The 15,337-nt window shown below is 43.9% G+C and overlaps 1 protein-coding gene across 20 annotated transcripts in view; it reads right to left on the bottom strand.

The window, feature by feature from the left end:
- The window catches only part of LOC119653550 (homeobox protein 5), a 1,045,448-nt gene that overhangs the window by 449,930 nt on the left and 580,181 nt on the right, over window positions 1-15,337 (bottom strand). The gene's annotated exons all lie outside the window — the stretch shown is intronic.

Below are 15,337 nucleotides of genomic sequence, written 5' to 3'. Positions count from 1 at the left end.
TCGACGATAAAACACCGGCCAATTGGCAAATTTATAAGAATGCCAACCGAGAAGCAAACAAAACAGTCGCTGTCATCTGAGCGGATCATTACAAAAATCTTTACGATAAACTGGACACTCGGGATGGCGAGAAAGATGTGCATCGACTTGCTAAAAGCCGTAACGAACGCACACGGGATATCGAACACTTCTGCTGCGTTAATGACAAAAAAGCTAATCTGCTTACCAACCGTCGAGCCCCGACGGATACATGGTGAGAATACTTCGAGCAGATTTCAACTGAAGAAATTGCTCATCCTCCATTTCCACAATCATTGCCGACATTTGGGCAGTTCTATCTGCCAACGTAACTAAAGTCGAGGAGGCAATAAAAGAAATGAAATGGGGGAAAGCCACAGGACCTGACGACATCGTATCTGAGCTCTGAATAGCGAAGAGGGGGGACTCAACACTTTGGCTCAATGAATTCTTCAATCGGGTTATTCAGGACTGGCAAGAAAGTATCACAATTCCAATAGGAAAAAGAAAGGCAGTCCAGCAGAATGTTCGAATTACCGTCCGATACGGATCTCGAGCAACTTGTCCAAAAGTGGAATGAACGCCTCATGCAACACGGTCTCAAATTGAATCTGAATAAAGCTGAATTTTTCACGACCGATCCCCATGAAACAGACACAATCGCTCTCGGCGGCAGTGACCTGCCCAGAACTAAGCGATTTAAATACCTCGGATCAACGCTATAAGCCAATGGAGAACTGCGTTATGAAATTGCTTCACGCATTAACGCAACCTGGATGAAGTGGCGTTTCACAGCTGGGGTTCTTTATGATCGACGTATCAACGAACGTCTCAAATCGAAAATTGACCGCATTGTCGCCCGTCCTGTCACCCACTATGATTCTGAGTGTTGGCCGACTATAAAAGACAATGAACGGCGTCTTGCGGTAATGGAGACGAAGATGCTGCGTTGGACGAGTGGCGTGGCACGTTTGGATTACATCTGAAATAGGGATACCCGAAATCGATATGGGTTTGCACCGATCGTGGAAATATTGCGAGAGAGGGGTCTTTGATGATATGGTCACGTAATTTGTGCTAACGAGAATTTACTCGCCAAGATTGCTCGGTACACCAAAGTCAATGGTAAACGACCAAAGGGCCGGCCAAAGCAACCGTGGCTTAATGCGTTGAATGGAGATTGATAAAATAAAATGGCGAAGCAGATCACGACGAGCTGACCCCGCTGGTAAACGGGACAAAGGCTGAAGGAAAAGAAGACGAAGAGGCACTCATAGCAAACCCCAAGAAAAGTTGGCTGAAGCAGAACTTCTTTTTGGATAAGGGAATTCGTCATCACTCAGACAGCCATTGGGCCATTCCTCTGCATCTGTTCATCTGTGTATATTGAATGGCTGCTTTGGGAAGAAAATGGGAAATACAAAGTTGCCACGCTATCGGAAAATCATGCATTTGAAACATATACAATTTTGGGAGAGTTGCATCATCTTCTCCACGTTTGACTTGTCGGGAGCGTACAACCAGTTAACAGTCTCCCCCAAAAATACCTTAATAACCACAGCAAGCATATTAGTTAGTTTTTATGTTTGTTGTAATGACTTTCATATCCTGGGTTAAATGTGAATACTTACCATAGGCTTGAGTAGACGAGAGCCATTTTCGAGCTCATTCGTAACTTTAGATTGGCATCAACCTCGTTAAATGCAAGTTGGCTTGATAGAAGTCACATAATATGAACCTTTTCAGGAGAAACTTAACCTCTACCCCCCAGAACTTAGTTCCTTCGGAGGATCAATTTCTAATAAACGTTCTACCACAAAACGTTATCTACAGGGATCCTGGCGCGTCTGGTGAGAGTGTCGCACACACTGCGGGCTCGGGATGGTGTCCAATCTTCAGGGCGGAATTGGAAAGGGCTAGGGCGCGAATGGCATGCTCCGCATTTTACAAATTAACATGCACTAGAGTGCAACCGCTCACCAGTTGCTCGCACAATTCCCTGTGGAAGTGAATGCTGATCTAGTGCAAATTACCGAGCAATACCGAAATAGAGGCCGGCTTCATGGCATCCCGACTTTTTGGGCACCGCTACTATCTAGGTTCGGGACAACGTTCGACTTTATGTTCTTGTCCAAAGCCGAGGGAATCGGTTTGTCTGGATCCGATATATAGGGACAACGTTTTTTACCATTTACCTGACGTTGAATGAGACGATGCCGGACTTCCTCCGCGGCTGGCAGATCCTTATCAACGAGGTAAATGAGGACTGGGCTATAAGCTTGTCATTCGGAAAATCGGGGCTCTGCATACCGATCGCAGTGTATGCTTGATATGGCGGGGAAAGTGCTCGAAAAGCTCATCAGAAGTAGACTCACTGAAGCGATTCGCGCGGAATAGACTTATCCCCAAGGCAGTTTAGGTTCAGAATAGGCAGATCCACAGTGGACGATATTATGTAGGTCATAGATGCAGTTCATCGAGCCGAAGTATACAGCCGCCGATCTCGACGGATCCAGTTTAATAATAATAATCGTCGGCGCAACAATCCATATTAGATCAGGGCCTTGAAGTGTGTGAGAGCATTTCGTTCAAGACCGTAACGGTACACTTCAGTACACTGTAGGAGGCAATGTGGTCAGCAATGCGCTCGCCCGGGATTGTTACCCTGATTTGACCAAGGTACTCATTCACAGCTGAGTCGACTGGTATCCGACGTCAAATCATGGTACAAATCCCACTGCTACCAGTGAAATTTGAACCGCGACCTTCCGTTAGATAGCCGTGTGCTCTAACCACACAGCTATCCGGACACAGCCGTTAAACACCTTGGTTTAATGCTCGACTCGAAGATGAGCTTCTTCGAGCAAATCAAAGCAACAACGGACAGAATTGCAGCTGGAGTCGCGGCCTTGAGTCGGCTAATGACGAATGTTGTTGGCCCTATATCTATCTACTAGGAGATGTCTCGCTATGGTTCTGAGTGTTGGCCGACCATAAAAGACAATGAACGGCGTCTCGCGGTAATGGAGACGAAGATGCTACGTTGGACTAGTGGCGTCACACGTTTAGATCACATCCGAAATGAGGATATCCGCGATCGTTATGGGGTTGCACCGATCGTGGAAAAGTTGCGAGAGAGGCGTATTCGATGGTATGGTCACGCAATTCGTGCAAACGAGAATTCACTTGCAAAGATTGGTCTGAACATCGAAGTCGATGGTAAACGACCAAAAGGCAGACCTAAGCAACGGTGGCTTGATACGCTGGACGGGGATTTGAAAGCCTCGAGATTGCACCCAGATCAGGCATTCGATAGAGCCAAATGGCGACGCCGATCACGACGAGCCGACCCCGCTTGTGAACGGGACAAAGGCTGAAGAAAAAGAAAGGAGATGTCTCGTTATGGGAGCAACGTAGCCCGTTCTGCTCTATGGCGCGGAGGTATGGCCTGATGACCTTAATAAGCAGGTGCATTGTAAGCGGTTTGCTCAAGTGCAGAGATGGGGAGCTTTGCCAGTGGCGTCTACTTATCGCACTGTCACCAAACCGGCTGTGATGGTGATCGCGGGAGTGATGCCCGTTGCCCTTCTTGCCAAGGAACGAAAAGCTATCTACCGCCGTAAGGGCGAGAACTTACGAGAGCTAGTTGCCCGTGAAAATAATCAACGCACTCTTACCGAGTGCAACTCTTTTGGCAAAATGAACCAAGGGGCAGATGGACTGCGCGGTTCATCGACAATTTAGACCCGTATCTGAATCGAACGCACGCTAGGCTAGTTCTCTCATGACATGGCGGTGTATAGTTGGTAGTCTGGCAGCGTACTATTGCGAGAGTCCAACACTATGTGAGTAAACACAGTCACCTATCCTACTCAAAAATAAGTAGACAAAGAATTATGAAACTGCAGAAAATATCTCCTCGGCTACGGGATTCTGATTCTGAAACGTCCAAACGATAGAGATACATTTAGTGTAAAATTAAAATATACCTTAGGCAAAATAGAAGCAACAACAGACCTAGGGTCAGACTGCAGTAACAGTGCGTAGTATTGTAAAGCAGTAACGTAAATTAGGAGGACAAACTTTGTCTAAAATTCTTCTTCGTTCATTATAGGGACTAAAACCAAACAAGATGCTTCCTCAGCATCTGTAAAACCGTAGAATGTCCTTTGCGGCAAAGGACAGTAGTAATAAACTCACCGGATTTTTAGTTTTGGTATATAAGCATAGTAATTCTTACTTTCGGAAAATCTTCTCCCAAATTACTCACTGCTAGAAATCCTCAATCCTTATTTGCATTCCAAAGAATATCTTTTAGCCCTACTTTCTATTCAAATCCTCCTTAATCAACAAAGCTTAAGAATGCACCCTTCCCCTGTTACTTCCTTATATTACCAATTCCTAGACTATGATCGCATTCTCTAAATTGGTACAAAGACTGGCTACCTATAGAGCAACTAGACAGAATGCTTTCCAACCCCTGTAATCATAATAAAGACCACCTATGATGCGTAACAGACATAATTACGGTTCCCATAAATGACATTGCCCAAGTCAAGCGGATTGAAGTTTCCATACATTACTGGCTTTATTTGATATCCTGTATAGAATCCAGCCAGGACAAAAGAACGGCAGGAGAGAATATTAGTATCTGCAATTATCGGAAAGCAGATCCTAAGGGCACCCCCCGGTGAAGTGTACTATTTACTGGGACATCCATTAATAATATGAGACGTTAACAGTGGGTATCTATTTCGCAAAGTGTATCTTTACGTTCCATATTAGTTGAGAATGATGTAAGAAAAGATAGATGTGTGATAGAACTAATCGACGGTTATGTATGTTAAGTAGAGTTTGTTTCTAAGCAGCAATTAACGGTCCCATTTATGGCGGCTATAGGTGAATTTTTGAGTTAGAAACTCAAAAAATTGTGAAAAAGACATTTCAACATGAAAGGGAAGAGCGCAGAAGGATTGATGAAGAATTGCTGCACCCTCTGAGGGAACTGCTTTCGAATTTTGAACCTAACATTTTCATCTCTTTTCTAAAGGCATTTAGAGGAATATCCTTATTTATTTTAATGCGGCTACCTCATCACAGGGCTGAAAAATTTTAAGACCGAATCTAGCACCTGTTATTATCAAATTGGCACTTGCTGCCCACAAACTCTGTCCTTATAAGATACTTATGAAGACCCTGCGCTGCGCAAAAGTTTGAAATTATTCCCTCCCCTTGATAGGCTGCTTTAAACATTGCAAAATCAAAGGAATACGAAAAGCACAAGAGGAATATTGTCCCTGGCAGGGACGGAACAAAATGAGTTTCTAAAGCCGCAAGTATTATTTAACTTTCTAACTATATGCAAGTAATTAGCTAACAAGTCGCCTCGTTAATGAAGCCACTTTGGGGTGTGCTGAAACACCGCCAGCAAATCCTTAAAATCATTTCATAGAAGCAAGTCTACTAAATGGTATAATTTTCTAAAAGCTTCCGAGACAGCGCGCCCAGTCTCTCTGCGGAGTTCGCTTCTTTATATTTCCAACTAAAAAGGCTCTTATCAGCAGAATGTTGAGGATGTTTTCTATTCAATAGGTTTTCTTTTTATTTTATCCTTTTTTGCCAGTAACTTGATGGCGAACACTGTCTGCTCTACCTAGACTGAAAGCTACAGAAACATTGTCTTCCACACTTTCTTTCTATCTGATATGCCACGTCGAAAGCGATAAGTTTTTAATATAAACGATGGACGATGGGCGAACAAAGCCCGTAGGGGATACCATAGAGCCTTGTAGAAGAAGTTTTCAACAGAAGAACGCTTGGAAAAAGAGAGTTGAAAACTGGTCATCAAAAGGAAGGACAAGCTTGATGTTTGCTTAGTGAGAGTAAAGCCTTTAGTCGCTTCACCAAACGGGTACATAGCTAAAAGGATTCAACCCTTCTGTTGCTGCCCATACACCTTATAAGTGTATGCCTCTTCAAGCAGTGTCCAATTTACTTTCATTAACTGCAATATAGAGACAATCCGACGCCTTCCCGAACAGTTCAACACTTGATTCACTTGCTCTTTTCCAAGGATATCCTTCCTCACCTCTGTCTAGTGGGGCCTAGTTAATATTCCCTGTCATCATATTCGTTGTAATTAGCTACGAAACGAGAAATAATTCAACTTGAAAATAAGCTCCGCAAAGTCGTAAAATGGAGGTGAAGAACAAGAAAGGATACAAACCCTAGTGAAATGCATACAGACATACATGTTGGAATGGAAAAGGTAGTCCTGTTTTGTGGCTTTACGCTGCAATGTGTGGCATATTTACACGATGCATGCTTTGTTTTGTGGCGCTCGTTTTTTTATAGGAGGTGCTGCTTCGTGTGTTGTTTTACAAAGCAGTTGGCTTAGTCTGCAGGCAAGTAGGACCTGGCCTCTGTAATGTCAAACAGCAACATGTGGACGTGTGTGAGGTGGGTGTATTGCGCGGTAGAGGCAGGCACCTTTTGTACAGCACTTCCGCTGGTTACAAGTTGCAAAACGGAGAGTGCATAATAAATTTCTTGGTATCTAGGCGTTGTTCATATGAACGCCCTTATGTCCACATGGACGCAGTAAGCATACTTAGATAAGTGCTAGATTGGCGGTATCTGGACAAAGTAGATTGAAACTATTATTGTGTCAACTACTCTTTGCGTTATATTAGCATTGCTTCACAGGGAAAAATGAGAAGCCAGGTGGGATTAAAGGCACAGAATACAGCCAACTAGGGAAGGGAACAGTAAGCACTTCTTCTTAACGAAGGAGAATATACATGGAAGTTATTGCAAATTATATTCGAGTCCTTTCTGGACTCGTTTTGAATAAAACCGCTAAACAAAACGACTGCAATATTTAGACAATCACCTGCTGGGATTCTCTCAATTTATGTGAGTTTCAGTTGGTACAAAAGCTTGGCACATCTCTGTGTTCGCCCCAAAAAACATTCAATTTGAATGCAATCTATTGCGATTAAATATGCCATCTAAAGGAAGTGAAATGGTGAGACTATGGAGAGTAATCCTCTGCTTTTGTAATCTAGAAAGCATAGTTGTAAAAGACGTAGGTCCGAGGTCGAACTATTACTGTCAATAACGGTGAGGCGGGTTCGCTTCATTTGGGAAGCGTTTCCTAAATCGGTCTTTTTTTTTGGGGGGGTAGGGTAGGCGAATGCATTTACGCACACAGTGTTGGCCTCCCGATTCGGTACGTCGTCGGACTACCAACTAAACACCTCCCCATCGTCAGAAAGCCCGCCTGGAACCGTTTGTCACATTACTTCGGGCTAGTCCCCAAACTCTCCCGCTTTGCGGAGCCTTCAAATCAGGGAATTCCTTTCACCAACGGGAGGGGAGAGGAGGAAGGGAACTGTCAGTTCAAGGAACCCCCTGCCATCCGGCTCCTCCACCGGTCGAGTTCTATCTTCTTAGCAACGAGAAGGGCCCGAACGTAATGGGCAACACGGTTTCACTTGTCAGCAGTCCTCAGCACCTCTTCGACAATGTTGCCTGGAGAGAGATCCCCTGTGTTTAAATAGAGCTGCTGACGAACCCCATCCCACCTTCCACAAGAAAAAAAAAATGTGGTGGGCGTCGTCCACAACTCCATTGCAAAACACACAATCCGAAGAACGCACCTCTCCAATCTTGTGCAGGTAAGACTGAAAGCTTCAATGCCCACTTCAAAATTGGGTAAGGAAATAGTCAGTCTCACCATGCTTCCGATTCAGCCACGCACCTAAGTTGCCGATGAGCCGCGCAGTCCATCTGCCTCTAGTTTCATTTTGCCAAGAGAGCTGCCACTCGTCTAGAGTGTGTTGCCGTTCTTCGCGAGCAACCACCTCCCTTGCGCTTGTATATGGCCTGACGCTCCCTAGCAAGAAGGGCAACGGGGATAACTTCCGCGATCACCATCACGGCCGGTTCAGAGACAGTGCGCTACGCAGACGCCGCCCGTAAAGCTCCCCGTCTCTGTACTTGCGCGAGGCGTTTACGACATACCTCCTTTTTTAAGAGCGCCAGCCCATACCTCCGCCCCGTAGAACAGGACAGACTGCGTTGAGCTCATCAGGAGACGTCGCCTACTAGACGTAGGACCCCTAATGTTTGCCATTAGCCTTGCCCTTTGCCCTCCAGCATGTGATGAGGCGGCATGGTCTTGGAGACCCTAACAGCCATGGTGAAAGGCTCGTCGATTTCTACACCTCTCATCACTTAGGCATCGCCGGCACACTATCCGAGTACAGGACCTGGCACAACGTCAGTTGGGTTTCGAATGATCGGCAACGAGTATGTAAATCGAGAACGAATTTTACTTTAAACTTTCTTAGAAGAAGACCATAGATTGAACAGTCTTGGCCCATACATATAGCACTAGATATTATACCTAAAAACTATAACTCAAACATTTTAGATAGGACATTGATTCAGCGCCCGGAAGGGATTGGCAACACAGCATGACAAAGGTCTCTATACATTTATAAACTCAGGATCAACATCAAAAATTACAACGGGTTGAATCGATGAAGAAAAAAGGATATTTTGAACATTCTGAGAAATGACAAAAAATACACTTGAAGGATAAGAAAAAGGTGAAAAGTAATCTAAATCCTGAAAAACAATAAGAAAACACTGCCTAATACTAATCCTCTAGGCAGTGCATATATCGGCTCTAGCAGTTATCACTAAGAAAGGCAACGAGTTCATGGATCAAAGCCAATCTAATTATAAGCTAAGCCCTAAGGTCTCCCTTTAAACTGGGAAAAAACTCATTAATGGTACCAGAGCGATGGCGTAGGTCAGGACGGCAGACAGCTTTTAGGGATATCGAATTGGTGGACCTCGGCGCAAAACCGGGATGACTGGAGTTCCTTATTAAGGCAGGCCTAGACCGGTATCCGGGTTGTTGCGCCGTTGATGATGATGATGATGAATACCACCAGATGGCAGATGGAGGTGCATGTTCAAACTCCAGAAGATGCCACGATTTCAATAGTGTAAGACAACCGAGGAGGAAATAAGGAGAATAAGGAATGGCCATTTTATAATAATAATTATCGTTGGTGCAATAATCCAATTGGATCAGGGCCTTGAAGTGTGTTAGAACATTTTATTCAAGACCGTAACGATACACTACAGGATTACAGTACCCTGCATTCGCCCGAGATTATTAGCCTGATTTGACTCAGGTACTTATTCACAGCTGAGTCGACTGGTATCCAGCGTCAAATCACAATACAAATTCCACTGCCGCCAGTGGGATTTGAACCGCGACCTTCCGTACGACAGCTTTATGCTCTAACCACTCAGCTTTCAACCATTTTGGCTGATGAATACATGATTAGTCTAAGTGAAGGTAAAACCGATTTTCCAGGGTAGATGATCGAGCAAGGCAAAAACCCAGTCGTTGAGAGCTATTCAACATATAAAGTCCCAGTATCAAAAATGTCGAAAAATTCAGAAGTTAGTTCATGTTCCTAACACAACAGCATTGCAATAACTCCGCTGATTCTACTACTCCGCTGTTTTCCCTATCTGACAGCATTCCACGTTGTGTACGAGTCTCCGGAATGGGCTTCAGATTTAGCGCGGAGAATAATTAACGATGGGTGGTACAAGAGGAAGAATCGATGATGTATCGATTTCGCAACTGACGGGATTAGGCGAAGTTTCTGCTGACTTCACGTCTTTTTATTCGATGGAATCGTTGAAGATCCTCCTTACCTCGTCGTTGACCTACAACTCATATCTTACTACTGACGATGCGCGGAATTCCAATCTCAAATTCGAAGCATCCAGGCCCATCACATTTTCACTATGAGAATCATTTTGGATGATGGATGGGATTAGTCGGATCTTCAGGAGACCTTCAGAGATCAATTTCGTGAAGGAGACCAGAAAACGTAACGTTAGTATCCTCCACGGAAATGGGATTAATGGAAACCTTGAGAAGAAGGTTACGATGAAGACAGCTTCACGATTGAGTGCATAAATTTTAAAATCAGAATCGACTGATAATGCGGTGACCTGCAGATCGTAATTCCGAACTGGAAGCCATGGGCACTTCAGAAGCCCTCAATAGCCTAGCAGACCGGAACTGCTATCATCATGGATAAGGTAGTCCGGACTATATTTCGAAGCCGAATATTTTTGACTATGATTGTAGCATCCATAACCCCTTTAAGCCTCTCCGACCCAAAAAACATATTGCACCAGGAAGCTCTGGACAAACAAGCAAAACTGTCACATCCTCACCTTTGCAACCTGCAATTTAGCCCTGTCAGCTTCGTTATTGAAGCATTCCTAATCTACTGGTTTGTACTTAGACAACGCAGACTTAACCTCAAAGCCTTCTATTTCAGAAAATTGACACTTTCAGCTCTAGGCAATTGTATATAAAATTGCAACCATACCAAATTAAGGAAAACCACATTTTAGGGTGAGCAGTATCGACGGAAAAAAATTACGGAATAAACCCTATGGATGATCCATTTAGGAGCTTTCCAAATAAATCCCCCTTTTCTTCTCATCAGGTCAGAGGTTAGCCGATCTAAAATCAAAAATAAATGGAAAGCGTTATTTGCTGCAAGTAATTTGGTAGTACCCGAAACTTACTACATTCAAAACTGGCCGCATTTATAAAAACACAAAAGTTCATGTTTTTGAAAAACGCAGTACAAGTTTTAGGCAACTGGGGACCAAAACTATTTTCGATATAACCATTTCATGCAGTTGAATACCAAATTTGGCAGACTTGTTACATGCCCCGGGTCTTTATAGCTCATTGCAAGTGTTGCAATCTAAATTCGTGACGTGCCTACGAGAACAGCTGGGGTCAAGCAGTGGACTACAGGATAGATTGTCTTCTGGAAGCCAACCTATCTCTCTCTGGGGTGTTATGCGAACCGTGTCTATTGAATCGTTTGTAGTCGGGGATAACTAACTGTATTCGAACGAATCCTCACTGATATCTGGTCGCTTCAGAGAGTAAGTTTCACTTTATCGTGCTACAGAGGGCTATGGCACGGTGGACTCCCTAACCCCCTATTCGTGGGATTCAAATGAATGTACCTAACAACAAACAAGCGAGACACAGTGCCGCACACGAACTGCCCCATTAAGCGGAGCACATCTTCGTAACACTGAGAATCACATGATAAATCGAAGAAAAGAGAAACGACCATTAAGACTCATAAGAAAGGAAATCCCAGGGAGTTCAAGGGTGAAGGTAGGAGCCAGGAGACTTATGTTAATGTGGTAAAAAGCACTGGACCGGCCATATTGCTGAAAGTATTTCCGAAGCAAATACTCACTCGTGAGGAGCAGTGCTTTCGATGGAAGAGGAGACGCTGGACGACCTAGATTTAGAACTTCTGGGGGTCAAGTCAGACAGCAAAACATAAGGAAGTACCATATCAGAGAAGGAGCATAATACTCCGATATTGGAGAAGAACTCCAAGCAGTACCGAACCCGATGGGCAGCACTAAAGTAGTACAAATAGACCACACCACGTAAAAGCTGCATCTGCAGTAACTGCAAGGGCAATTTTCAAGGATAATGCTGGAATAGTGTTGACTCAAGAACCCTCGGTGTACCGAGAGCAGATTCACACAAGAAGGAAGCATGCAGGTAATTTGGGATTCCTCTTGTGGAAAACCAAGAGCTTGCATCATTCTCAAAAGAACTTGAGAGGAAGTCGTGGTATCAGAATACTTACCAGATGACATTATCCAAATCCCACCGAAGGTGGTCGTTAGTCTAACGAAGTTTTGTGAGAGGAAGGCGTTACCACTTCTTCTCGGCTGCGATGCTAACGCCTACCATGAGAACTACCGAAGCAGGAACATCAATCGAAGACGTAAGCATCTTCTGGAATTCATCCTTAGTATTATAATAAGTTGGAAATACATCATGTGGAGAAGTAGGCAACAGGTACTAGATATAACTCGAGGGAACATTCTGATGAGCGACTTGGTCAAGAATTCGTGGGTGTGGGATAGCCTTATACCTCGGATCACAGAATAATCAGATTCCAAATTGAGGGTAACTTGAAAATAGATAGAACAGTAAAAAAAATCCCAGGAGAACAGACTGTGATTTCAAACAAAACACCTCAGCGAGGGCACAGCTTGTCTACAGGTGAGCGGTGCCACCAAGAGCTCTGGAAGGTCTCAAAAGAAGTCCCCATTGACGTCATTGAACCCTGTCAAGTTAGTAAGGGACGTACTCTAATGGAATAAGAATCTAGCCATTATGAGGAAGGCGGTGCAAGAACTCTTCAACCGCGCTAAACAAAATCGAGACTGGCAGAGGTACGTACTGACGATGTATAGCAAAGGGCTCAGGGAAACAAAACAACAAGGCTATATAAAGCTATACCAAAGAGAGGACAATATCTTTGATCTGTTTGAAGAAGGAAGATGGAGTATTTACCGAGAATGTGCACAGGGTACATCTGCTTGAAAGAGCTCATTTGCGGAGAAAGGGGGAAAAGGATCCTTTCCAGACCAAATACTGGGATACAGGTCCAGTGTAACATTGAAATTCTTGTAATCTGTGGGGGCAAATATGAGGATACCCTACGTGATAGATTCCAAACTGGAATGCGAATTAATAGTAACTGATATTGGAAGGCGGGTCTGTGCATAAAACCAACCAAAGCCAATAAAATACCATTCATTACGTAGCACCAGCTTGATCACTTGGAAGAGATTAGATTGCATGGCATGGAGTTGAACCGAGTAACAAGAGTGAAATATTTGGAGATTACACTGGACCAAAAACCAGTAAGCCGAAGAGCAGTTTAAATCCAATCCTCTTCTAGGCGGCATCCCGAGTTGCTCATACTAAGATATAACATGACAACGAGGTTTCACTTTGATAAGAAGTTTCAAACACGTTGGAATAGCAGAGCAAACTGGAAGATCATGACGTTGACATACATATGGCTTAAACCCGAAACTGATTACCTGGTATACTGACGGATCCCTTCCGACAGAGGGAGCAAGCACCAAGGTCCAAAGAAACAACAAGATATCCCAGGCAGAAATCTAGTCCATAGATATACGGGAGGGGGGGGGGGGCAGAACACTGCTATTCTAACTGACAGCCAGGCGGCTATCATGGCACTTAGGTCCTACCAGGTAAATTCCAAACTGGCATGGGAATGCCATAACAAACTAAACATATTCGGCTCGCTCAATAACGTTTGACATTCTGGGTTCCAGGGCACATTGAGATAGAAGAATGAGGTGGCGGACGAGCTGGCCAGGAAAGGAGCGGCGACGACACTATACGAACCACGGCTATTTTGTAGAGTCGGAAATGCGTTCATGGCTGAGGTATTAAAAAATGAAGTGGAACGGGTGAGGTTACTTAATTGGAAGATCTTACCAAGAATGGAGCAGCCCAGGGTACTAATGGGGGGATACGAACCCAAGCGTTAGAAACCTCGCCAAAAAAAACTTCCGGATCATAATGAAATACTCACTGCTCACTGCAGGCTAAACTATCCCCTGAGGAACCTAAGGATATCTACGAATACTATATGTAGATATTGTGAGGAGAGTAATGAAATCTCTATTCATGCTCTGGGACAGTGTCCGCCACTTCTACAAAGTAGATTCAGGCACCTGGCGAAATACTTAATACCAGATCCCAGGTTGAAATACTTGGAAGTAGGGAACATAATAACATTTTTGTCGATACTATAGTTTATAGGTATACTGTAAACGGGTACAATGCCTCTTTTAGGACGCAGTGTGACTCGCTTTGAAAATTATTAATAACGGAAGCAAAAGAAGAATAGAATGAACTTTGTGGGTGAAGGGTGGCATGCATTCATCTCAGGATGCCAGCGCCAGTGCGAATTACCAGATTTGATGTGATTAGACGAAATCATATGCTGCAACTGATGAACATCTTATAAATCTGTTGCCCACAGTAAACATAAACCGTGTAATTGCACAAAATTTGGATTAAATAAGTGTCAAGCCACCCGCAAAGGTCACCACGAGCCGCATGCTGAACATTCAAACTATGAACACGATAGGCTTCTATAATTATCAAGAAATTCTATAAAGAACTCATGTTCGAGTTGGTTATATCAAAGATGAGCATCATCTGCTATTCCGAATTCCTCCCGGTAGTGAAGTCGCATCTCTCGGAGAAGAATAAAATAAGCACCCTGAATGTGTTTGCTATCTCTTCACTGGCATTATTATAGATCTATCTGGGAAACGTCTAGCAAAGGATACGGACTACTATGTCCCAATTCCGTCGTGGCTCAACACGCGCGAGGTAAAGGATCAGACTGATGAATTGAAGTCGGAACCAATGCATAGTAAAGGTATGAGTAGTCTCTGACAGCCGTTTGTCGATCACCATTTATTGAGCAGGTGGTTGTGTGCCGAGAAGCTCGTTGCCAGGACGAAAAGCGGATGAGGAACAACCAGTGATGCGTGAGATATGTTTAGAGATGTTGGAGTATTTGATTTCTGACTACACCGTTATGGAATCGGTGCATTGCACTGACAGGAATAATGCAGTATGTTAGGTCATTTACCAAAACTTTACAAACAAGCATGCGCTGATCAAGGAAACATGCCCAGGTTGCCGATATGAACCTCAGGCGCTACTTCGTAATCCTGCTTACGGTATGTTGCTCGCCATATTCCGCACAATCTGCCTGTTAATTCAGAAGTCTGAAGTTTTATTAATTGAGAAGACGAGTCCCTCCAAGCATGTAATTGATGTTGCTATAGGGTTGTGCGCTGCGTCTGTTCGGTTCTGAGTGCTAGCTGACTATCGAGAGCAGTGAAACCCGCCTCGCGATAACGGAGACAAAAAATGCGTTGGACAAGTGACGGAATATATCGTGATGACATCCAAAATTGGAACGTCTGCGATTGATACAGAGTTGCATCGACCGTGGGTAACAACTTATTCTTTTCATCCAGGTCTGATGTCTGCTAATTACAATCAATATGCAAATCAAACGAAGCGATTACTGATGTCCGAAATGAATTGTTTCCGGAATACCGGGTTTTGCGAAAGGTAAAATGTATAGATAAGCGAAGCAATCTATCCATGGGTACCTCAGCTTATCCTTTTTGAATCTAATATTGTTTCCTCGAATATGAATGAAGAGTATAGTTCAATCCTACAAGTTTTGATGATTTTAAAATTAAAGCTCGAAAAAGAGACAGGCATTTCAATGGGTTTTGGGCTTGCTCTTAAGCAAATTCGTACTCACAGCGCATAGAGAATAGCTGCTTGGTTCCCTCGAAACTTACC

This window comes from Hermetia illucens, chromosome 4 (assembly GCF_905115235.1).
Source record: "Hermetia illucens chromosome 4, iHerIll2.2.curated.20191125, whole genome shotgun sequence".
Classification (NCBI taxonomy): domain Eukaryota; kingdom Metazoa; phylum Arthropoda; class Insecta; order Diptera; family Stratiomyidae; genus Hermetia; species Hermetia illucens.
Note: the sequence above shows the minus strand (reverse complement) of the source record. Positions and strands in the feature narration are given on the sequence as shown.